Source organism: Nycticebus coucang, chromosome 17 (genome assembly GCF_027406575.1).
Source record: "Nycticebus coucang isolate mNycCou1 chromosome 17, mNycCou1.pri, whole genome shotgun sequence".
Taxonomy (NCBI): Eukaryota; Metazoa; Chordata; class Mammalia; order Primates; family Lorisidae; genus Nycticebus; species Nycticebus coucang.
This window is the reverse complement of record NC_069796.1, coordinates 13,632,438-13,657,937: the sequence shown is the minus strand read 5'-3', so window position 1 is coordinate 13,657,937 and position 25,500 is coordinate 13,632,438.

Sequence of the window (25,500 nt, the reverse complement as noted above, 5' to 3'; positions counted from 1 at the left end):
TCCTTTGGCAGTGTTGGATAGATCCTCCAACAAGAAGCTGAGCAAAGAAATCTTAGATTTAAACCTAACCATCCAACATTTGGATTTAGCAGACATCTACAGAACATTTCATCCCAACAAAACTGAATACACATACTTCTCATCAGCCTATGGAACGTACTCCAAAATCAATCACATCTTAGATCACAAGTCTAACCTCAGTAAATTTAAAGGAATAGAAATTATTCCATGCATCTTCTCGGACCACCATGGAATAAAACTTGAGCTGAGTAACAACAGGAATCTGCATACTCATACAAAAACATGGAAGTTAAATAACCTTATGCTGAATGATAGCTGGGTCAGAGATGAGATTAAGAAAGAAATCACCAACTTTTTGGAACAAAACAACAATGAAGACACGAACTATCAGAACCTCTGGGACACCGCAAAGGCAGTTCTAAGAGGGAAATTTATAGCACTGCAAGCCTTCCTCAAGAGAACGGAAAGAGAGGAAGTTAAAAACTTAATGGGACATCTCAAGCAACTAAAAAAGGAAAAATATTCCAACCCCAAACCCAGTAGAAGAAAAGAAATAACCAAAATTAGAGCAGAATTAAATGAAATTGAAAACAAAAGAATAATACAACAGATCAATAAATCAAAAAGCTGGTTTTTTGAAAAGGTCAATAAAATAGATAAACCTTTGGCCAACCTAATCAGGAAAAGAGTAAAATCTCTAATCTCATCAATCAGAAACAACAAAGACGAAATAACCACAGACTCATCAGAAATCCAAAAAATCCTTAATGAATATTACAAGAAACTGTATTCTCAGAAATATGAAAATCTGAAGGAAATAGACCAATACCTGGAAGCACGTCACCTTCCAAGACTTAGCCAGAATCAAGTGGAAATGTTGAACAGGCCCATATCAAGCTCGCAAATAGCATCAACCATACAAAGCCTCCCTAAAAAGAAAAGCCCGGGACCAGATGGTTTCACGTCAGTATTCTACCAAACTTCTAAAGAGGAATTAGTACCTATATTACTCAACCTGTTCCAAAAGGTAGAAAAAGAAGGAAGACTACCTAACACGTTCTATGAAGCAAACATCACCCTGATCCCCAAACCAGGAAAAGACCCAACAAGAAAAGAAAATTATAGACCAATATCACTAATGAATATAGATGCAAAAATATTCAACAAGATCATAACAAACAGAATCCAGCAACACATCAAACAAATTATACATCATGACCAAGTCAGTTTTATCCCAGGGTCTCAAGGCTGGTTCAATATACATAAATCTATAAATGTAATTCAGCACATAAACAAATTAAAAAACAAAGACCCTATGATTCTCTCAATTGATGCAGAAAAAGCTTTTGATAATATCCAGCATCCCTTCATGATCAGAACACTTAAGAAAATCAGTAGAGAAGGGACATTTCTTAAACTGATAGAGACCATCTACAGCAGACCCACAGCCAATATCATATTGAATGGAGTTAAATTGGGATCATTTCCACTCAGATCAGGAACCAGACAAGGCTGCCCATTGTCTCCATTGGTTTTTAACATTGTAATGGAAGTTTTAGCCACTGCAATTAGGGAAGAAAAGGCAATCAAGGGTATCCATGTAGGGTCAGAAGAGATTAACTTTCGTTCTTCGCAGATGATATGATTGTATATATGGAAAACACTAGGGACTCTACTACAAAACTCTTATAAGTGATCAAGGAATACAGCAGTGTCTCAGGTTACAAAATCAACATTCATAAATCGGTAGCCTTTATATATACCAACAATAGTCAAGTTGAAAAAACCTTGAATAGCCAAGACATTACTCAGAAATAAAAACAAAGCAGGAGGAATTACGCTACCAGACCTCAGACTATACTACAAATCGATAGTGATCAAAACAGCATGGTATTGGCAAAAAAACAGAGAAGTAGATGTCTGGAACAGAATACAGAACCAAGAGATGAATCCAGCTACTTACCGTTATTTAATCTTTGACAAGCCAATTAAAAACATTCAGTGGGGAAAAGATTCCCTATTTAACAAATGGTCCTGGGTGAACTGGCTGGCAACCTGTAGAAGACTGAAACTGGACCCACACCTTTCACCATTAACTAAAATAGACTCTCACTGGATCAAAGATTTAAACTTAAGACATGAAACTATAACAATACTAGAGGAGAGTGCAGGGAAAACCCTTGAAGAAATCGGACTGGGCGAGTATTTTATGAGGAGGACCCCCAGGGCAATTGAAGCAGCTTCAAAAATCCACTACTGGGACTTGATCAAATAAAAAGCTTCTGCACAGCCAAGATCACAGTAACTAAAGCAAGCAAACAGCCCTCAGAATGGGAGAAGATATTTGCAGGTTATGTCTCCGACAAAGGTTTAATAACCAGAATCCACAGAGAACTCGAACGCATTAGCAAGAATAGAACAAGGGATCCCATCGCATGCTGGGCAAGGGATTTGAAGAGAAACTTCTCTGAAGAAGACAGGCGCGCGGCCTTCAGACATATGAAAAAATGCTCATCATCTTTAATCATCAGAGAAATGCAAATCAAAACTACTTTGAGATACCATCTAACTCCAATGAGACTAGCCTATATCACAAAATCCCAAGACCAGAGATGTTGGTGCGGATGTGGAGAAAAAGGAACACTTCTACACTGCTGATGGGAATGCAAATTAATACACTCCTTTTGGAAAGATGTTTGGAGAACACTTAGAGATGTAAAAATAGACCTGACATTGAATCCTATAATCCCTCTACTGGGCATATACCCAGAAGACCAAAAATCACATCATAACAAAGATATTTGTACCAGAATGTTTATTGCAGCCCAATTCATAATTGCTAAGTCATGGAAGAAGCCCAAGTGCCCACTGATCCACCAATGGATTAATAAATTGTGGTATATGTACACCATGGAATATTATGCAGCCTTAAAGAAAGATGGAGACTTTACCTCTTTCATGTTTACATGGATGGAGCTGGAACATATTCTTCTTAGTACAGTATCTCAAGAATGGAAGAAAAAATATCCAATGTACTCAGCCCTACTATGAAACTAATTTAGGGTTTTCACATGAAAGCTATAACCCAGTTACAACCTAAGAATAGGGAGAAGGGGGAAAGGGAGGGGAGGGAGGGGGGAGGTCGGTAGAGGGAGGGGGATTGGTGGGATTACACCAGTGGTGCATCTTACAAGGGTATATGTGAAACTTGGTAAAGGGTCTGTGAAGCTAGTGAAGGATGCCCCATGAATATATCAATGTACACAGCTATGATTTAATAAAAAAAATAAATAAAATAAAATAAAATAGAAGTAAACAGTAGAACAGAGGAAAAAAAAATTCTACCATAAGTACAAACATCTCTTGAGTAAAAGCAGAAAGAAAACATACACCCTGTTTCCTTAAGTGTAGGGATGCCTTTTGGGGGACTCTGTTTGGTACTTTGCATGAAAGATTTACTCAGAGGCCAAGGGACAATATCCTGATAGCAAAACCAGCCTCTCTTTTCACTGAATCATATGCCTGGTGCCTGAAGGAAGGGATGAGTGGGGAACAGGAATAGTACAAAGCCAAGGTCTACTCCTAGGGTGCTGTTTGGTCTCTGGGCTCGCTGGATGCTTTGTGCAAGGAAGGACAGAAATTCGAGGTCTTTGCTCTCCACATGAAATGGTAGAGAAGTCTGTGCAACCTTTCCAGCCTGAACATCTTGAATACTATTCATTCCACCAATGAAAATACTTCTCTGATGCCAATTAGTGATACTAGAATCATTTTCCTAGAGATCTCTGGAGAGTGGATTCCTGAATGGGCACTTCAAACGCTAGCAAAACACCTGAAAGTGTTGTTAATTTACACAGTGTGTATTTATCGCCTTTATATTGATGTGTTTAAAAATAAATCACAGATACTACAACCGCACTGGGAAAATCAATGGTCAAGGAAATGGCAGTGGTTGTAGACTTATGCCACAGGTTTTTGGTTGTTCTGTTTTGTTTGAGGGAGTCTCTGTTGCCCCAGGCCAGGGTGCCATGCTGTCAGCCTAGCTCACAGCAATCTCAGACTCCTAGGTTCAAGCGATCTTCCTGCCTTAGTCTCCCAAGTAGCTGGGCCTATAGGCACCCATCATGGTACTGGCTAGTTTTTCTATTTTTAGTAGAGATGGGGTCTCACACTTGTATAGGCTGTCTCCAACTCAAGCTCAAAGGATCCTCCTGCCTTGGCCTCCCAGAGTGCTAAGATTATAGGCATAAGCCACCTGCCTGGTCGTGCCACATGGTCTTAAAGGAAAACAGTCTCGCTCTCTTTCCCCCTTCTTTGTGCCACCTAATCTTACCTGGTAAGGCTTGAAGCAGATTTTTCACTTGCCTCACTCCATGCAAACAATATAAACACATAAAGGTGAGAGAACTGCCTGTTTTCCATTTGCAAACAAAAGCCACCTGCATCTACTGAACACTTAGCTATAAGAGGACACTTTGGGCTGTAAGGTGAAAGTAAACCAGACAAAGGAGGGAAAGGAATGCCCCTAAATTGCTCTGAAGAAAAAGGAAGCTATAGGAACAAGAACACTTTGCTTCTTTTCTTCCGTTTATTCATTCATTCTAAAAATAGTTATTCACATTCTATGAATATTCTATTTATATTCTATGTTGTAGCACTGTGCTAGGTGCTAGGATACAGCAGAGGACAAAATAAGCCAGGTCTCCGTTCTCAGCATAGTGGCAAATGACAATGTTTACGCACATGCACACACAAACAAATAATTGTAGATACTGATTAGCAGCATGATTTAAGTTTAGACTTGATTGAGAAGAAGGGGTAAGACCATCTGGCAAAGAACCTACCAGACAAAAGAAATGAAATACAGCCAATGAGGCTGAGTTGCAGAGTAATTTAAAGATGGGGTCAGAGAGGTAAGCAAGGCTGCTTTATTATAGACTAGGGAACAGCACTAGGATTTAATTCTAAGTGCAAAAAGAAGTTGCAAGTAGGAACGTGCTATGGTCAACTGACTTTGCAGAAAAATCACTCAGCTGCTGAGCGGAGAACGCAAGACTGTGGGATTAGAGTAGAGGGAAGGAGACAGCCGGGGCTACTGCACGGTTTGGGCAAAAGATGGTGGTGTCTTGGCCTTAGGTGGCAGGAGTGGAGATGGTACAAAGGGGAACATTTTGGGTAACTTTTGAGATAGAAATGAAAAGACTCACTAGTGAATCATATGTGGGGTAAGAGGGAAAAAGAGGAAACATAGATGATATCCAGGTATTTTTTCCTTCTTCTAAAACTTAGAATGAATTGCAGAGGTAGAAACCACCCCAAGCCCTGCTTGTCCTACCTCCTAAATGTGTGTATTCCCATGGCCTCTGAATGATGGCTCTGTCACCTCTCACCTGGCTGCTAAAATAACTCCAAACTGCCTCCAAGCTCACCCTTCTCCAACCCTGCTCCTGCTACAGAAGATCATTCCAGAATGGAAATCTGATCATTGAACAATGGCTCTTCTTTGCCTACGAGGTGAAATCCAAATTCCTTATAGCACATGCAAGGCCCTATTTGATTTGGCTTCTGCCTGTCTTCCGGCCTCTCTTGTCATGTGTTTTTCCCTCCCCTCCATCTTGCCACACTGCTCACTAAGGCCACAGCAAGCCCCGTGCTCTTCCCAGAATACATCATACTCCTTTTACATGGCCACCTCACTTACAAAGCCCCTCTTAGTACCTAATCTGGAAAATCCCTTTTTCTTTTAAGAGTCAAATCAGTTTCCCCACACCTGGTCTTGTTCCATCAAATTTTAGTTGCCATCAGGCCACTGTGTACTATATACACTTAACGCAAGCTCTAATATAGCAATGCATTGAATGTGTAAGGTTTTGCTCATGTCGCTTTCTTTGAGAAAAAGCACCCTGAGGGTATTCTTTCTGTATACACATGTGCCTTTCACAGTGACTGACACTACCAAATGATCAATAAATATTGATGGAACAATTAAATGAATACCTCTATGCTATTTTGACAAAGCACTCATCTAGCTTCTGCCTAAATAATGGTACCTTTGCTGACTATGAACTCATGACCTCTTGATATACCCATTCTATATTTTTGTCCATCTGTATCCAGAAGGTCCTAGGGTCCCCTTGCTTTTCTAGTTTTTCATGTATTTATTAAATTTCATGGTAGAAGAAGTCAACAAATTAGATAGTATGATCTCTTTCGTGAGGCACGCAAAAGACACAGATAAACAACTGGTAAACAAAGAAATTAAGTGTAGTAAGTCCTAATAAGGAAAATTACACAGATTGAGTTATAAAAACCAGAGAAGCACCAAATTTGGTGTTCAGGGAATGCCTCTTTGAGGAGCGGCATTTAAACTAACATTTGGACAATGGCAGAAAAAGAATCCAGTCTTGGAAAGATTGGGGGAAGAGGATACCAGGCCCAAGAGATAGCTACCTCAAAGGCTGTGAAGTAAGAATATACACCAGGCTGTTCAAGAACAGAAAGGCTATGTGACTACAGAATCCTGAGCCAAGAGAAGAGGGGTAGAAGGTAAAGGTGAGCCCAGCATGTGGGCAGGGGCAGATCATGGAGAGTGCTGACGGCCTGGTATGGAGTTTGGATCTTATTCTAAGTACATGCAATGCAATTAGGATAGTGGTGCGACGTGAATAATATGTTTCAAGGGCACTGTGGCTGCTGTGAAGGGATTGTGTCATAGGAACGTAAAGAGTAGTGGTGATGCAGCTAGAACTGTGAACAAATTCTGGCATCTTCTGGAGACAGAGCCACCATTAACAGCGAAGGAGAAGCCTGGGAGGGGCCTTCCACAGAGGAGCCATTTTATGGAAAGCCAAATATCCCCTTTTGTTTTAATGAATAGTGCAGTGTGATCTCCTCCCGGCCCTGGGAACCTTCCTCGGCTAAAGTTCCCAGACTTTGCTCTCCCTCAGCCTGGACAAGGTTCTTCTGCTAGGCCGCCATGACCACATTAGCTTTCCTGGAATCCAGAGGACTCTATGAGTACCTACTGAATTCCCAGTCCACACACAGAATATTCTATACTTACGCCATTGATTTATTAACACTAAGAACAGGACTACACGTTTCCCAATGTCAAATTATTCTCATTAAATTCACTCCATCACCCAGCCATGTGCTCTGCTCCCTCTGTCTTCTTGTCTTTTCTTTCTCTTTCCTGTCCATATTCAAAACTTCTATGTCTGAATGAACCAGTGAATTCATTAAATAGTAGTAGGCCCAGAGGGCCAGCAGTGGTTCAAACCATGACCTGGTATTCTCAAAAGAGAAGAAAGGACTATTTAGATGTTTAAGAGAAAAATAGAGAGGCTTTACCCTGGTCTTCTGACGGTGAATCAAAGTACTTTTGCATTTTATAAGATCATTTGAATATCAAATTCTCCCTTTTCCTTCAGGAAGTTAAGGAAATAGTAGATGTGCTAATGTGGGATACAGTAAGTCCAGGCAATGAAAAGTGTTTGGGGTTTGATGAAGATATTCTGCAATGTTGGCCATTTGGCTTTGGTTGCTGGGGAGTGCAGATACCCATGGAGATGGTTCTTGTGATAGGAGAAGCACATTAGACCTTTCCGTACTGTTGGGCTGCAGCATTCCCACTGCTACCTGAGTTTTCTGCCTGTTTTCTAGAACCTGTCTATAGAGGAAGATCTTTAACCACCACCCATCTGTGGCACTTCTTTAGCTGAGCCGTGCCTCTCACTCTAGTCCACCAGCCCTCTCTGCCTATCCTTTGATACACAGCAAACTCAAAGCTGCTTCCCCAACTGCAGAGAGCTCTGTCAGGTGGGAAGCCTTGCTGAGGAAACAAAGCACGTTTTTTAAAGTGGCATGCCAATGAATTCTTATTAGATTACCAGAAGTCCAACTTTATGAATTCTACAGAGTACTAAGTTTTTTTAAGTAAATTCAAATCTATGGATAGTTACTGGAGAGTAAGATCAAATTCTTTAATATAATTATGTACAGATTTTCTAGAGTTAATTGAAAACATTATTAATCTTTTCTCTGCAAATAAATGAACAGATTTGATTTAAATGATTTTTTTTTTTAAGTTACAGTTTTAGAAGATTAAGGAGTACAGGAATAAGCACATGCAGGGTACTTATGAGGCAGAGAGCTGTTTTAAGGCATGCACATGATTTTTTAAAAAGGTTTAATCCAACTACTCTATTAAAATACAGAAAACACTATAAGCTAGAAAGAACTCATACTTTCTAGAATTGCTTTTTTTTTTCTGAAATATTAACTGTGATAACTTCTTTTTAAGCCTCATTCTGGATAGTGCTTCAGCTCAAACATTCTATTCTACCAAAGAGTTTTTGAAGAAGAACTTTCTGCAGAAATTAGATAACCTATTCTAGGGGGCATTTTAAATGTATGTGCCTCAATATCAGTTTTAAAGAAATGAAGCTATTTGTCACTTCAGAGAAGCAGATATCTGCTCCCTACGATCTTACGATTAGCAAAATAAACATTTCTAATCTGTTCATATATAGGAGTTAGACATTGCACTTTAAAAGATCTTTTCTTCTTCATGTAGAAACATGCAAAAGTATTCTTTTTTTTTATTGTTGGGGATTCATTGAGGGTACAAGATGTGTCACATACTGAGACCCGTCCCCTCCTTCCTTCGCTCTCTCTGCTCTTCCAAAGGTCTTTTTAAATACATTTGTAATACTATTGAACAAAAAAAGAATAGAGAGAAACACTGAGCATATTTTTGTATCTCCTATCCTTTTGGATTGCTTTCCTTAAGATAGAGCTTCTTCTAAATAGACTATGGGAAAGTATTGTCAATTTATTCTCAAGGTTTCATTTCTTTTCCAGAAATATCTTCATCAGACAAAAATCTTTGACGAGTGAATCTCAGAATAAAAGGCCTATAAACTTTATCATGTAAAAATTCCATGTGCTGTCACATTTCTCTGCCAAGCACCTTCAGCCCTCGCTGAATGACCACGTGGGGAAAGGACGCGTGGTGTAGCTTTGTTTGTGAATTAAAAGCCTTTAAAGTAGAACGCAAATAAGAGGCATATATTAATTGCATATTAAGGACTCAGTAGAGATTTATCGAACAATCTAATACAACTGTGAAACACCTTCTGAGAAATAATGATTAAAAATTCATAACTTATAAAAAGTCTGTGGTGCAAGTAGGGTACAAATGGAATAGCCAGAGGAGCAGGGACGGGTATGAAATAAGGAGGCATCCCCTCCTTCTCTTAGCAGGGATCCTCAAAGTTTTTAAACAGGGGGCCAGTTCACTGTCCCTCAGACCGTTGGAGGGCCGGACTACAGTTTTAAAAAAGCTATGAACAAATTCCTATGCACACTGCACATATCTTATTTCGAAGTAAAAAAACAAAACGGGAACACATACAATCACACCGCCTCACGTGGAGTTTGAGGATCCCCGTTTAGAGTATCATTTCCAAAAGCTTCTCAGCAAATGAGGAGAAAACACATTGCTAGGGCTAACTTGGAAGCTTTAAGTGAGACTCCAGATGAAGTATCTTTCCCTTACTTCTGCCCAGGTAGAAAGCTAATTTCCGTCTGTAGACCTGAGCAGTTGCTAGGCTCTTCCCACCTGACACATATTCCCACAAGGCAGCCTCCTCTCCCATCAGATTGTCAAGGCCAGATCATTCTTCTGGAAGGATCAAAAGCACTAGGAAAAGCATCTAGGTGCACTTCCCAGCATCTCAGGCGGAACAGAAGGCAGTCTTTTGGTTTTACTCAGAGCAAAAAAGAAAAAAAGAAAGACAGGGAAAAAACCTTTATTTTCCTCTATGAGTAAAAATTGAAAAGATCTTTTTGACAATTTTAGATGTCCAGAAAAGCTGAAGGAGAGCTCTTGGGTATGACAGCAGTTTGACCAAGTCAGGGGAAAGAGCACACTTATAAAAGAGATGGGTGTGACAGCAAAGCTGCTTGTTGAAGTGCTGGGGTGGGGCGGGGAACTGTCCAGGAAACTGACAGTCCTGACTGCCACTTCTTTCCTGGGCCCTCATCCTCTCCCTCTGTGACCATCACCCGAATGCATCGTCTTGTCACCTCTCTCCCCTGCCCCCTGAGAGGGCCATGAAAACACCAAACTTGTTCAGAATAAGCTTGCTCTGGTAATTAGGCTGTAATAAAAATAGAGAATAAAAATTTGGGTGAGAGTTCCCAGGATGCCCACCTCCATCAACTACAGACTTTGTAGAGCTCTGCTCTTCTCTATTAGCTAAGCAAAAAAGGAATTCTCCAAGAGGATAAAACTAAAAGCCCCACTGCCCTTTTCTCCCTCCGCAGTGGGCTCCCTCTCATACAACATTGACTGTTAAGAAAGAAAACAGGGAAGGCAGGTATCTGGGCAAAGCCTGAGCCACCGTCCTCATCTCTGGGATGTGCTAGGCCTCCCCTCCCCCAGGGGATTAAGCAACCGATTAAGCACAAGGTAACTGTGAGGAGATGAAGATTTTTTTTTAGAGTTTAGTAAAGTTTATTTTCTTTTTAATTTACACATAATAAATTGTGCTTATGTATGGTGTAGAGTGCGATGTTTAAACATATGTTTATATTTTGTAATGATCAAATCAGGACAATAGCATTTCTATCATCTCAAATACTTAGGATTTCTTTGTGTGGAGAACATTTAAATCCTCTTTTCTAGTTATTCGGAAATATACGCTACATTTTTGTTTACTGTAGTTTACTATAGTTACCTTCCTATGCAACAGACATTTGGGTGGACATACAAGTGACCACATCCAGTGCACAGTTCTTTTGTTTTTACGTCAATTTACTGAATGTTACTAAAGAAAAGAGTTAAGGAAGTCATTTATTCTATTAAACAGTGTTCAGAAAGAACCAAATAACAACAATAATAATAACTAGCATTCCTTTAGTGCTGCTGGGTGCCAGGTGCCACACCAAACATTTTCTTGAATCCTTAAAACACCTCTGCAGGGTAGGTAGTACTACGCTCATTTCAGAATATGTAAACTGAGGCTCAGAGAAGTTTGGTAACTTGTTCAAATAAATAGCATAGCAGTATTCAAACAAAATTCTATTTCATAAGCCTCTGAATCTTTCATCCAACCCCTCATTTACCATTAGTCTATATCAATGTTATAAAATCACATGTCAGTAAAGGCTGAGCAGGCAATAACAATGGGAGCAGGCTGGCTGCAAGGGCAATTGGCACCATGATTCAGCACTGGCGAAAGGCCTCTGGCCAACTGGAAAACACTTGCCCCCCTGGTACACTGGCTCCTTGCTACTTAGCTCCACGCGTGGTTGGCAGGATGCAATGTGGACTTGGTATTGCAGGAGCTTTCAATTATTTGGGGAACTTACACGTCCATGTTTTCATGGAAATCACTTTAATACATTCATGTAAATGTACCTTGTCAGTCAAACTGCATCAGTACCCTGGGGGCCACGTGGCCTAGATACATCCTTAAACACCAGAGTCAACCTGCTGGTTTGGTAGTCACAATCCGCTCAGCACTATGGGTGCCAGAAAATGATCTCTGGACAGTTGGAGAGAAGTACTAAGCTCCTTTCAATTAGTTCTTGGCTCCGATCAGGCAGTGGAAACAAGTCAGGCGCACCAATGTGGCTTTAAGTGTGGCCCAAAATAGACCCTGGGAGGCACACTCTGAATCCTCCCTGTGCATTTCACAGACTCCTGCCTGCATCCTTCAGGCCACAGACTTCATTTATAAGATCCAATTACTAGCCGTCTCTCCTGGATGCTGTTTTTTATCAAACTTAGTGAGAAGTGCCCTGTGCACTTTCCCTCTTCCTATTATCAGCAACATTTCCATCCAAGTACTGGAAATGTCTCTAATTTTGTTCTGACATGCGAAAGCAGATATAGCAGCCTTTCATTTCTAAACCTCTGGTCTCAGAGAACCTTTGAAAACGAGCCCAACTCTAGGCGAACACTCTCCGCTCCTCAACAAAAGGGATACTCCCAATTCTCCAGAGACCATATATGGGTGGATATCAATGACAGAGCTCTGCCAAGTTCCCCAACCCTAATCCCAAACCAGCCTGGATAACAGAACCATGCTGCCCTTGGAGGTGTGCATTAAACAACATGACTTGTTGATAATATTCCTTTCACCAAAGGTTTATTCAAAATGCTCATCCCGGAGTAGTTGGTATTTCCTATCTCTTTATGACTATAGAAAAATGAAAATACAAATCTACATTGTTTTCAAAGGATGTCTTCCCATGTTCCTAGACTCTTAGCAGGATCTTGCTAGGAGTGTACATCCTTAGCTTCATTTATATAGAATAATGGAAGCCACAAGGAACCAGGGAATCCAGGCAAGCCTATCTGAGTTATTAGAAAAGCTCATATAATGAGAACACCACATTACAAGTCACCAAGATACTAAGGTGCTGCCACAATATGTCAGATGAGGTGCCAAATTTCAGAATCTGTATTCTTACCTGCAAATCTTCTTCTCTTCATATTCAGATCCATTATATTTCGGCAGGAAACCAGCTTTGCCTATCTCTTGCTGAAAAACAAAATAAAATGCTTCCCCATTCATTTTTCATTTTTCTTTTTTTTTTAGCTAGGAAATTTTTAAAAAAATTCCTAACAATTCAGGGTTCTATTCATTCAGTGTAATTCCAATTTATGCTTAATTTTAATACTTGGAGTTATTTTTGCAAACTTGAATCTATGATAACATCTCAGGGGAACATTCTTTTGGAAAATCTACTGAGAACATTCACAACACCATGTTTAAGCCCCTGTAAATGTAGTTCACAGAGGTTTAAGTTCACGTCTACAAAAAACATGATTAAGCTTCACCGTCTAGGAATCATCAGCAGAACTTAAACAATATCTTGACCCTCTTCATGCTTTATTTTGGGCAGAAACCTTGGTAGTCCTTTACTCCTAAGAATTTCCTACCAACTTAAATCTGAAAGCAATGGTGTGGTAACACCCTGAACTAGGGTGACCACGCTTTATAGTTTTGCCAGTACAGTTCTGGTTGTCACCTGCTACCCGGGCATAATTACCAGCAATACTCTTTTTACACCCTTTAAGTGTTCTAGTTCTGCATTAAATGATTACTCTATGCCGTGACTTTCTTCTTCAGAGTAACTGAAGTTACTGTGTAACTGATAGGGTAATGGGACAACTAAATTTATTAATAATGTGCTCTTTATCATAGAAATGAGTCAGAAAAATTATTTGTAAGAATCCAGAGGACACAAGGAGCATTACTATAGCAGAGGCCCAAGAGCTTCAAGTGAAACATCATGACTCCATTCAAATAATGCAGGAAACATGTTGAACACTCTTGCCCACAGCAATCATCCAGCTGGTTAGAGCATAGAGTTCTGCTCTAAGTCAGGACATAAAGAGAAAGTCCAAAGTCTCAGGTAGAAAACACAAAAACAATTAATATTGAATTCTGAGAATAATGGTACTAAGATGCACAGGAAAGTTTCCCAAATAAACAAAAAAGAGGTAAACAATATCAAATTTATACCAAATATCAAATGCCAAAAACCTACCTAAACTGTAATTTCTCCTCTGAAAAAAAATTATTTCAATAATAGCTTCCCTTGTGAGTATTTGCTATACACCAGACACCATTTTAGCAATATCCATGGATTAACTGTATTTCATTAAATCTAAGCTACTACTCAAAATAATCTGCCAAATTCCCACCATGGACAGGGTGTGTGTGTGTGTGTGTGTGTGTGTGTGTGTGTGTGTTCTTAGCAAGTTCAGTGCCCACCAACTATTCTTAGAAGTTGATCAAATGATTCAACAGGTAAGTTGAAAGTAGACACTAAACCAATTTTTACTCCTAGTTCTTTAATTAAATAGTCTCTAGAAAGTATTTAAAAAGAACAATTTTCAGCATTTTGCTGACTTTTGGGGGCTTGCCAATAGTGGAACAAGGATCCAAGACCTAATAATAAAATTTGATAATGCCTTGTCAATACTTTTTAATCTAAATGAAACTTCAGGAACAATTATGGGCAGACAATGATCACGATTCATTCTGAAGTGAGTGTCAGTAGGTGCAGGAAATTGTCCATTATAGGAAAAATTAGTACATTCCCTTCTTTATGTCATAAATGAAGGCTACTGTTCCATCCTATTCAGCACCAAGTGATATAATCTTACCAATTCCAGTTAACAAATCAGAGAAAGTGTATTTCAAAAAGTATTATTTTCTTCTACCTTCCCAATTAAAAACATTTCAATGTCATGACAAAGGCACTATTTATTGAGGCTTATGGAATAAGAATAATACTGTGTTATTCATTTGAAAGTTAAAAACCAACCAGCTTTGGAAAATCTCCTTTGGCTCATGACTATCTCTAATACCTTTATAACTGGCCTTAAAGTAAACGTATAATGATAATTTTAATTTAATATGGTATAACTATTGATTATTTTATAACCTTTCTGGATTTTCAACAATTCTGTCATAGTCTGAATTCTAAACAACTCAGTTCACAAGCCAAAATGCATAGGTAGAAATTTATAGTCATGAAAAAATGAACTTGGCATTATGTTATTTTTCTAAAATTTCAAAAAGTATAGATTGCTCTTGTTGTCCAAAGCAACCACAAATAATCTTAATACATAAGACATACAATTACTTCTAATTATATCTGTTAGGTATTTTTTATGAGTACAAATAAACAAAAATTAAACAAAAACAAGTATTTCTTGGCCTCTTTAGAATTACACATACATGTATATATATGTATGCAATGTGTGTGTATATATATCAAATCCCTCTCAATGAAGAATTTGAGTATTTACCAAGACAATTTTATAGAGTTACTCATATTCCTGAAGGCAGAAATTAAAGCAGGGACAGTTTTACTAACAGATCAGTGTAAACCAAAAATCAAAATCATTGATACTGTCTTGAAATGTGAAGACCACCCTGATCCTCCTAGAAATAATTTCTATCCCAGAAAATCTGTTTATATGTCTACTATCCCTGTGGGATTTGAGGTCATATCAGTTCCACAGACCTTCAAAGTGAATTCCATGTGAGTTTCAGTAGAGGCGATGAGAACAGTCGGGTAATGAACAAGATAGCAACACAGGGGGAGGGTCAAGATGGCTGACTGGATGTAGCCTCCAACATAGGCTCCTGTCCAGAGAGAAGGATAATGTCCAGAGGGTGTCCAATTGAGCTGAAGACAGGAAGCCCAGATGAGGGACTACAGGTCACCCTTGCTGAGGTAAGCTGCAATTGCAAAACAACAATCTCTAGGTACAAAACTCAACCAAAAGGAAAAATGTCCAACCCCTCCCCCAAGAAAGCTGTGGGTTCTTTTTTCCTTTTCCTTTCACTCTTTGTTTGCTCCTATGGGATTTCTACAGGCAAGTAGTGAACTGAGAATCCCTTGTCTCAACCCACAGGTGAGAGCAGTAAGAAGTGGGGACTACTTCCCCCAGAGGGACGCTGTGGTGATTCTGAACATTCTCTTACCAGGCAGAAAAATGGAACTTACATTTTCCCTGCCATTCTGAACTTTCATTCCACCCTTCCTCCCTAACCAGATAAACCAGATCCCTAACCCTTGCAGAGACTGAGGGAGGAGGCTCATGAGCAGTGCCCCTCCCTGCCTGCTTGACCGAGTACCTGGCCCCCCGCCCGGTCCCCTGCACCCTCCCTGTCTCCAAGCCACGCCGTGCCCCTGATGCCCTCCCTGCCTCTGCACCGCGCCCCACTGACCTGGAGACCTCCAAGGCCTCACACCGCACCCCACCTGCCCGGACACCACCGAGGCCACACCGTACCCCACCGACCCGGGCCTCCGAGGCTGCACACTGCACAACTCCCTGCCCACTGTGAGACCCCCGAGGCTGCGCGCCGTGCCCCGTCCATCCGGACACACTGAAGCTGTGCGTGGCACCTGCCCTGCCTCCAAGTCAGGCCCCTGCCCAACCAGAATCACCAGTGGAGTAGTGATCTTGCTGAAGTCACCAGGTGCTAGATTCTTCCAGAGTCACGTGCAGTGTACCCCGCCCTGCTGCCAGATCCGTGTGCAGCACGCTCCTAGAGCTGCCCCTACAGCTGGAATTCTCTGCCTTTGGCAATGGCCATGGAACGGTGCAGGGCCACTTCCCACAAAGATCCAGCAACAATAGAGTGATCATGCCAGGGTCTAATCTTGGAGAAACACCCCCACCCCAACTCTGTGCACTGCCAGAGGAAACCAGAACTCACTCTATAGGGATACTGGTGCTGCAGAGGGGCAGGGGCAAAGGCACAGTGGCTGAGGGAGATAAGCATTTGCAGGACTGGTACCCCCAGGATTAGACTGAGACCAAGTGGAACACTCGCTAGTGGAAATTGAACACCTGAGACAGGCAGGCCTTAGCTCCCCCAGCTGGCTGGTAGCCAAGGGCAGTGGCTGGGCATTGGGGGCATTAACCTTCCTTTGACTCTGACAGGCACTAAGCCCTGGCACTTCGCATTATTGAAAACAGGACTGTAGCCCTGTGGGGTCACCAGTGATTGTGCATGAAAAAGGAACAAGGTGGAGAAAGAGACTCAGCCCCCTGGTCCTACTGTGCCACTGGGTGGGCCTTTCTGACTCTGTAGAGCACTGGAGAGAGCAAAATCTGAGCAGCCAGTAGACCTCTGCTATCTAGCTGCTGGAGACCTTTCAAAACTCTCCCACCTGAGAGTTCGTACTGACAGGGTAAATTGGTTCAGAACCCCTAACTTGGGACAATCACCCAAGGACCCTCTAGGGTGATACCCTGGTTGTGTAGTAACAGGAAGAGTCAATTTTCCCATTCCAGTTGTTGTCTGGGGAGGTGAGGTTTATTAATTGCTTGTATTTCTTCACAGCTAAGACTTCACCAGTCACTGATCCACCAGGATCGGACAAGAACCAGTTGAATACAAGACTGAGCCACCTAACTTCACCACACCAAGCAGGTTTCCTCAGCTTCAGACTGTAATACTGTACAGGTCCTTTGCAAAGCTAAAGGGGGAAAAGCTGCAGTCATCAGTCCCAGATACTTAACAAAGGGCTGGTTAACCACAACCCCAGGAAACCCCAATTCAATCTCACCTTACCATACCACCTACCCAACAGTGAAAAACAATCATGAGGCGGAATCAGTGGAAAAATTCCGGCAACATGAACATCAGAGTAGATCGACTTCTCCAAGAAATGATAAAGCAGATACAGCACAAGATCCTATTCACAAACAAGTGGCTGAGATGTCAGAAATCGAGTTCAGAATTTGGATAGCAAATAGGATCAACAAAATGGAGGAAATGATGAAATTAGAATTTAAAGCAGAAATTCAAAAGATGTCTCAAGAATTTAACGAATTTAAAGACAAAATGACCAAAGATTTTGACACAATAAAGCAAGAATTTGCAGCCCTCAAAGATCTAAAAAATACAGTAAAATCCCTCAGTAACAGAATGGAACAGGCAGAAGAAAGGATCTCTGATATTGAAGACAAAGCTTTTGAATGTTCCCAAACACTCAAAGAAGAAAAACGGTGGAGAACAAAAATGGATCGTTCTTTCAGAGAACTCTGGGATAATTTGAAGAGGTCTAATATTCACCTTATAGGAATACCTGAAAGTGATGAGGTTGCTGCAAAGGATACAGATGCTTTGCTTCATGAAATAATTAAAGAGAATTTTCCAAACATGCCCATAGATTCTGAAATTCAGATAGCAGACAGTTTCAGAACACTGGCACGACTCAACCTGAATAAAAATTCTCATAGACACATTATAATTAATTTCGCTACAGTTAATATGAAAGAGAAAATTCTGAAAGCTGTAAGACATAAGAAAACCATTACATGCAAGGGGAAGAGCATTAGAATGACTGCAGATCTCTCCGCTGAAAACTTTCAAGCTAGAAGAAGGTGGTCATCGACCTTTAATCTCCTAAAACAAAATAACTTTCAACACAGGATCCTGTATCCAGCTAAACTGAGTTCCATCTATGATGGAGAAATTAAATACTTTAATGACATTCACACGTTGAAGAAATTTGCCATAACTAAACCAGCTCTTCAGAAAATTCTCAGACCTATCCTCCATAAAGAACAACACAATCCTCCACTACCAAAGTAAAATCACTCAGAAACTTTTGATCAAATTCTAACTTCCATAGTGGCAAAAGGATTAAAAATTTCCACTGGAGTTTCGAAAAACTCGATACCCAAAACTCTGTTGGGTTTATCATTACTCTCAATTAATGTGAATGGCTTAAATTGCCCTCTAAAGAGACACAGGTTGGATGACTGGATACAAAAACTCAGGCAACATCTGCTGCATTCAAGAATCTCACCTTACCTTAAAAGATAAACATAGACTCGGGTTGAAGGGATGGTCATCTATAATTCAGGCAAATGGAAATCAGAAAAAAGCAGGTGTTGCAATTTTATTCGCAGATACAATAGGCTTTAAACCAATCAAAGTAAGAAAAGACAATGATGGTCACTTCTTATTTGTTAAGGGCAACACTCAACATGATGAGATTTCAATTATCAACATCTATGCAACCAACCAGAATGCGCCTCAATTTATAAGAGAAACTCTAACTGACATGAGCAATTTTACTTCCCCCAGCACCATAATTGTTGGAGACTTTAACACTCATCTGGCAGTGTTGGATAGATCCTCAAAAAAAAAAAAAAAAGCTAAGCAAAGAAATTTTAAAATTAAATTTAACCATTCAACATTTGCATCTAATAGACATCTATAGAACATTTCATCCTAACAAAACCGAATACACATTCTTCTCATCAGCCCATGGACCATCCTCCAAAATTGATCACATCTTAGGTCACAAGTCTAACCTCAGCAAATTTAAAAGAATAGAAATCATTCCTTGTATTTTCTCAGACCACCACGGAATACAAGTTGAACTCAGTAACAACAGGAATCACCACACACATACAAAAACATGGAAACTAAATAACCTGATGCTGAATGATAGCTGGGTCATAGACGAGATTAAGAAGGAAATTACCAAATTTTTGGAACAAAACAATAATGAAGAAATGAACTATCAGAACCTCTGGGATACAGCAAAGGCAGTCCTAAGAGGAAAATTTGTAGCGTTGCAAGCCTTCCTCAAGATAACGGAAAGAGAGGAAGTCAAATTAATGGATCATCTCAAGCAACTGGAAAAAGAAGAACTTTCCAACCCTAAACCAAGCAGAAGAAAAGAAATAATTAAACTTAGAGCAGAACTTAATGAAATTGAAAACAAAAGAATCATACAACATATCAACCAATGAAAGAGTTGGTTTTTTGAAAAGGTCAATAAAATAGATAAACCATTGGCTAACCTAACCAGAAGTACAAGAGTAAAATCCCTAATTTCATCAATCAGAAATGATAAAGGCCAAATAACAATGGACTCCTCAGAAATTTAGCAAATTCTTAATGAATACTATATAAAATTCTACTCTCAGAAGTATGAAAATCTGAAGGAAATAGATCAATACTTGGAAACATGTCACCCTCCCAGCCTTAGCCAGAAAGAAGTGGAAATGTTGCACAAGCCTATAAGAAGCTCTGAAATAGCATCAACTATAAGCAATCTCCCCAAAAAGATAAGCACAGGACCAGATAGCTTCACATCAGAATTCTACCAAACCTTTAAAAAGGAACCAGTACCTATATTACTTAATATCTTCCAAAACATAGAAAAAGAAGGAATACTTCCCAACTAATTCTATGAAGCAAATATCACCCTGATACCCAAACCAGGAAAAGACCCAACAAGAAAAGAAAATTATAGACCAATATCTCTAATGAATATTCATGCAAAAATATTCAATAAGATTCTAGCAAACAGAATCCAACAACACAACAAACAAATTATACACCATGACCAGGTGGGTTTCATCCAAGGGTCCCAAGGATGGTTCAATATACGTAAATCCATAAATACAATACATCACATAAACAAAATAAAAAACAAAGACCATATGATTCTCTCAATTGATGCAGAAAAAGCTTTTGACAATATCCAGCATCTTTCTTGATCAGAACCCTTAAGAAAATAGGTATAGAAGGAACATTTCTTAAACTAATAGAGGCCATCTACAGCAAACCCACAGCCAATATCATAGTGAATGGAGTAAAATTGAAATCATTTCCACTCAGATCAGGAACCAGGCAAGGATGCCCTCTGTCTCCACTGCTTTTTAACATTGTAATGGAAGTCTTAGCCACTGCAATCAGGCAAGAGAAGGCAATCAGGGAATCCAAATAGGACCAGAGGAGATCAAATTGTCACTCTTTGCAGACGATATGATTATATATCTGGAAAACCCCAGGCAATCAACTACAAAACTCCTAGAAGTGATCAAGGAATATAGTAACATCTCAGGATACAAAATTAACACTCATAAATCTGTAGCCTTTATATACACCAACAATAGTCAAGGGGAAAAAACAATCAAAGATTCTATTCCCTTTACAATAGTGCCAAAGAAGATGAAATATCTGGGAGCGTATCACTAAGGACATGAAATATCTCTATAAAGAGAACTATGAAACTCTGAGAAAATAAATAGCTGAAGATGTTAACAAATGGAAAAATATACCATGCTCATGGCTGGGAAGAATCAACATTGTTAAAATGTCTATACTACCTAAAGCAATTTACAGATTTAATGTGATCCCTATTAAAGCACCTCTTTCATATTTTAAAGACCTGGAAAAATTAGTACTTCATTTTATATGGAAACAGAAAAAAACCTAGAATAGCCAAGACATTACTCAGAAATAAAAACAAATCAGGAGGAATCATGCTTCCAGACTTCAGACTACATTATAAATCGATAGTAATCAAAACAGCATGGTACTGGCACAAAAATACAGAGATAGATGTATGGAACAGAATTGAAGACCAAGAGGTGAACCCAGACACTTATTGTCATTTGATTTTCAATAACCTATTAAAAATACACATTGGAAGAAAGATTCCCTATTCAATAAATGGTGCTGGATGAATTGGCTGGCAACTTGTAGAAGACTGAAACTCGACCCACACCTTTCTCCTCTAACAAAAATTGACTCTCACTCATTAAAGGATTTAAACTTAAGACATGAAACTATAAATATTCTTAGAGAGGGTGCAGGGGAAATACTTGAAAAAATTGGCCTGGGAGAATACTTAATGAGGACAACACCCCAAGCAATTGAAGCAACATCAAAAATACATTATTGGGATCTGATCAAATTAAAAAGGTTCTGCACTGCCAAGAATACACTAAGTAAAGCATGCAGACAGCCCACAGAATGGGAGAGGATTTTTGCAAGTTGTATTTCCGACAAAGGTCTAATACCCAGAATCCACAGAGAACTCAAACTTATTACTAAGAAAAAAAGAAGTGATCCCATTTCATTGTGGGCAAGAGACATGAACAGAAGCTTCTCTGAAGAAGACAGGCACATGGCCTACAGACCCATGAAAAAATGCTCATCATCTTTAATCATCAGAGAAATGCAAACCAAAACTACTCTAGGATACCATCTAACTCTAGTAAGAATAGCCCACATCACAAAATCCCCAAACTACAGATGTTGGTGTGGATGTGGAGAAAAGGGAACATTTCTGCACTGCTGGTGGGAATGCAAGCTAGTATGTTCCTTTTGGAAAACACTCAGGGATCTAAATGTAGACCTGCCATTTGATCCTGCAATTCCTCTTCTAGGTATATATCCAAAGGACCAAAAATCCTTTGGCAATAAAGATACTTGCACCAGATTGTTCACTGCAGCTCAATTTATAATTGCCAAGTCATGGAAGAAGCCCAAGTGCCCAATGACCCATGAATGGATTAAAAAATCGTGGTATATGTATACCATGGAATACTATGCAGCAGTAAAAAAAAAATGGAGACTTTACCTCCTTTATGTTTACATGGATGGAGCTGGAAAATATTCTTCTTAGTAAAGTACCTCAGGAATGGAAAAAAAATGTATTCAATGTACTCATTACTACTGTGAAACCAATTTATAATAACTCACACTTGCATATGAAAAATGAAACACAACTGTAGCCTAGGATGAAGAGGGAAAGGGAGGGTGAGGGATGGGGAGGGGGTGGGAGGGATAGTAGGGGATTGTAGGGGGACCACAACTATGGAGCACATTGCAAGTACAAGTTGGTTCTATCATGTGTAGAACACAAATATCCTAATGCTATAATTGGGTAAATGAGATGAAAGCTATGCTGATTAGTATGATGTAAGCACTCCAATTTGTACAAATAATCAACACACTGAAATGGGCATAAATGTATTTATGATTATGTACAAAAGACTTAAAAAAAAAAAAAAAAAGACAGCAGCACAGGAGAGCACAAAAGGGCACTCCCTGGGGCGGCGCCTGCGTCTCAATGGGTAGGGTGCCGGCTCCATATACCAAGGGCGGTAGGTTCAAACCTGGCCCCCCAGAATAGCCGGGCATTGTGGTGGGTGCCTGTAGTCCCAGCTACTCGGGAGGCTCAGGCAAGAGAAGCCCAAGACTTGGAGGTTGCTGTGAGCTGTGTGAGGCCACAGCACTCTACCGAGGGCAATAAAGTGAGACTCTGTCTCCACAAAAAAAAAAAAAAAAGGGCACTCCCTGGCTGGGGATGGAAGACAACTCCACTTACTGCCAATGCTTCTCCAACTTACTAAAAGCCCTTCAGAAAGCCGTTTAGTCTTCCTGGATCTTGCTTTTCCTCATCTATGAAAGGAAGGGCTTGACCTAGTAGGCAGAGATTGAACTGTCTGAAAAGAAGTACCAGAAATACTATGTTTTCTTTTTATTTTATTTTATTTATTTATTTTTATTAAACCATAGCTGTGTACATTAGTATGATCGTGGGGCACCATACACTTGGTTCATAGATCGTTTGACACATTTTCATCACATTAGTTAACATAGCTTTTGTAGCATTTTCTTAGTTATTTTGCTAAGACCTTTACATTCCACATTTACTAGGATTCACATATACCCTTGTAAGATGCACCGCAGGTGTAATCCCATTAATCCCCCTCCTTCCCCCCTCCCTCCCCTCCCTTTCCCCTTTCTCCCTATTCTTAGGTTATAACTGGGATATAGCTTTCATGTGAAGGTCCTACATTAGTTTCATAATAAGGGTGAGTACATTGGGTACTTTTTCTTTCATTCTTGAGACACTTTACTAAGAAGAATATGTTCCAGCTCCATCCATGTAAACATGAAAGAGGTAAATTCTCCATCTTTCTTTAAGGCTGCATAATATTCCATGGTGTACATATACCACAATTTATTAATCCATTCGTGGATCGATGGGCACTTGGGCTTTTCCCATGACTTAGCAATTATGAATAGGGCTGCAATAAATATTCTGATACAAATATCTCTGTTATGTTTTCTTTTTTGTTTTGAGAAAGAATATTGGAATTTGTCAAGGAGATTGTTGAAATTGTTATTTCATAGTAAGATAAATTGCTCTAGAGCTGATAGGCAAGCAGCTCATCAGATCTGCTTTAAACAAGGACAGCTACAGAGTGACAGAAACGTGCTGTGTGGAGAACATCTTTGTCATACAGCTGTTGCATAAAATTGAGCAATTCATTTTTCCTCTTTGAACTTCAGTTTCTTTGTTAGTAATCACAGTCTTGAAAAGACTAAGTGAAATAAATATAAGCAAAAGCATTTGGTGAAGTATAAATTGCCGCACAAATGCAAAGTGTTTTATTGTGTGCCTAAAGAGCTATCACATTTATCAATGATCTGCTAATATTCAAGCCGTTCATTTAGATTCTAACCAGACACCTAAATTCCTCTCCACCTTCCTCACCCACATGCCAAATGCAACTACAGTGAGACCAGCACCAGGGCTTTTGATTAAGGAAGAAAATTTTCCTGCCTTTACTATGGAATATTTTTTTCATCAACTTTGACACTTTAATCTTCTTTTATTATGTTAAGGATTTAAATATTTTATCAGTACCTGCTTTTGTCTGATGAATTTGTTTGCAAATGGTTAAGCACTTTAATCGGCAATTCTTTTTAAACAGCTAATGCGTTGTAAACCCATTATTTCTTGGCTCTTTTGCTGAGTAATTTGACAACCATTAACATTTTTTGCTTTATTTTATGGAAAGGTTTTACCTGCATACTTATCACTACAATATAGAATAATCTAGCAGTCCAAGGAGATTCACAATAAAAGCACAATTTTAAATAATAAGCAAACCTACAAAGAAAATGAATTTGTATTTATAACTTTAGAGACCCATAACTACACATTAGGCGCAATGAACAAAGCTTCAGGTATCATGGTTAATCGACATAAATAAGACACCAAGAGGCTGTTGCTGTCCTCACAAACTTCAGCAAGGAAACACAGCTAGCCTTGTGTCTAGAGAAGCCTATGGACTTCTTTCTCTTTCTTAAACAAGCAAAAACATCTGCCTTCAGCCCAGTGATTCTACCAAGGCTACTACTCTTGGGAGTCCCTGCTCCAACAGGAAAACCATGTAACCACTCTAATTCCCACTTCTTATTTCAAGAAGATCTGGAATTTAGAGAGAGCCCTAAGTAGATATGAATGAAGCCCATTTAATAGCTGCCTTTTAGTTCTGGATTTGATGAACCACATCATTCACGAGCATTGTCACATAAATTTGTCTATCTGTTGATCCAATTGTTTAGGTTACATTTGCCAGGTGTCTCTTAGAATCAAAATTTACTATAGTTGTAGTCTGATCTTTACTTTTAGTGAATCATTCCTTTTGGGATCTGGTACTTATAATCCACAGTGGCTAAAGATGGGTGTTTAAAAACGCTTTTATTCCAATAAAAAATTCTAGGTAGAAACTTGTGCATCTCATATTTACTCTTACCTAAAGTAGACCTGCTTTGGTTACTGGTACCATAAGCACAGTCATCCCTCCTTATCCTCAGGGATATATTCCAAGATTCCCAGTGCACACCTCAAACCACAGGTAGTACTGAACCTTATGTATACTCTGTTTTGTTTTTTTTTTTCCTATACATACCTATGATAAAGTTTGATTTATAAACGAGGCACAGTAAGGGATTTAGTGATAATAACTAATAATAATATAGGACAAATGTAAAAATATGCCAGTAATACTACTCTTGCACTTTGGGGCCATTATTAAGTCAAATAAGTCTGACTTGAACACAAACCGTGAGAGTCAATCAAGTGACAAATGTGTGAGTCATGTCCCCATTGGGGAAGAGGCTAGATAGGCTGGATAAAGGACAGATTCACCTACTGGGTGGGATGGAGCAGCAGCGCACCATGAAACTTCATCACACTACTCGGGACAACAGACAAGTTAAAACATATGAATGATGTTTCCTTATTATATTTCCAAACCACTGTTCACTGTAACTAAAACTGTGGATAAGGGGATCCCACTGTAAACATATGCACAAG